Source organism: Canis aureus, chromosome 9 (genome assembly GCF_053574225.1).
Source record: "Canis aureus isolate CA01 chromosome 9, VMU_Caureus_v.1.0, whole genome shotgun sequence".
Taxonomy (NCBI): domain Eukaryota; kingdom Metazoa; phylum Chordata; class Mammalia; order Carnivora; family Canidae; genus Canis; species Canis aureus.
The window spans coordinates 3,296,252-3,297,706 of NC_135619.1; positions in this window are offsets into that span (position 1 = coordinate 3,296,252).

The following is a 1,455-nucleotide window of genomic DNA, read 5'->3' on the forward strand; positions in this document are numbered from 1 at the left end:
CTTTTTTTATATTCCCCAAGTGAATGAGACCATATAATGTTTGTCCTTCTCCGATTGACTTATTTCACTCAGCATAATACCCTCCATTTCCATCCACGTAGAAGCAAATGATGGGTATTTGTCATTTCTAATGGCTGAGTAATATTCCATTGTATACATAAACCACATTTCTTTATCCATTCATCTTTCGATGGACACCAAGGCTTCTTCCACAGTTTAGCTATTGTGGACATTGCTGCTAGAAACATCGGGGTGCAGGTGTCCCGGCATTTCATTACATCTGTATCCTTGGGGTAAGACCCCAGCAGTGCAATTGCCGAGTCATAGGGCAGATCCATTTTTAATTCTTTGAGGAACCTCCACACAGTTTTCCAGAGTGGCTACACCAGTTCACATTTCCACCAACAGTGCAGGAGAGTTCCCATTTCTCCACATCCTCTCCAACATTTGTGGTTTCCTGCCTTGTTAATTTTCCCCATTCTCACAGGTATGAGGTGGTATCTCCTTGTGCTTTTGATTTGTATTTCCCTGATGGCCAGTGATGCAGAGCATTTCCTCGTGTGCTTGTTGGCCATGTCTATGTCTTCCTCTGTGAGATTTCTGTTCATGTCTTTTGCCCCTTTCGTGATTGGACTGTTTGCTTCTTTGCTGTTGAGTTTAGTAAGTTCTTTATGGGTCTTGGAAACTAGCCTTTTATCTGATACATCATTTGAAAATATCTTCTCCCATTCTAAATGTTGTCTTTTAGTTTTGTTGACTGTATCCTTTGCTGTGCAAAAGCTTCTTATCTTGATGAAGGCCCAATAGTTCATTTTTGCTATTGTTTCTCTTTCCTTCATGGATGTATTTTGTAAGAAGTTACTGTGGCTAAGTTCAAAAAGGGTATTGCCTGTGCTCTCCTCTAGGATTTTGATGGAATCTTGTCTCACATTTAGATCTTTCATCCATTTTGAGTTTATCTTTGTGAATGGTGCAAGAGAGTGGTCTAGTTTCATTCTTCTGCATGTGGATGTCCAATTTTCCCAGCACCATTTATTGAAGAGACTGTCTTTTTTCCAGTGGATAGTCTTTCCCCCTTTGTCAAATATTATTTAACCATAAAGTTGAGGGTCCACTTCTGGGTTCTCTATTCAGTTCCATTGATTTATGTGTCTGCTTTTGTGCCAGTACCACACATGATGGTGGTGACCACAGCTTTGTAGTACAACCTGAAATCTGGCATTGTGATGCCCCCAGATATGGTTTTCTTTTTTAAAATTTCCTTAGCTACTTGGGGTCTTTTCTGATTCCATACAAGTCTTAAAATAATTTGTCCCAACTCTGAAGAAATTCCATGGTATTTTGATAGGGATTGCATCAAACATGTAAATTGCCCTGGGTAACACTGACATTTTCAAAATATTAATTCTTCCAATCCATGAGCATGGAATATTTTTCCATCTCTTTGTGTCCTCC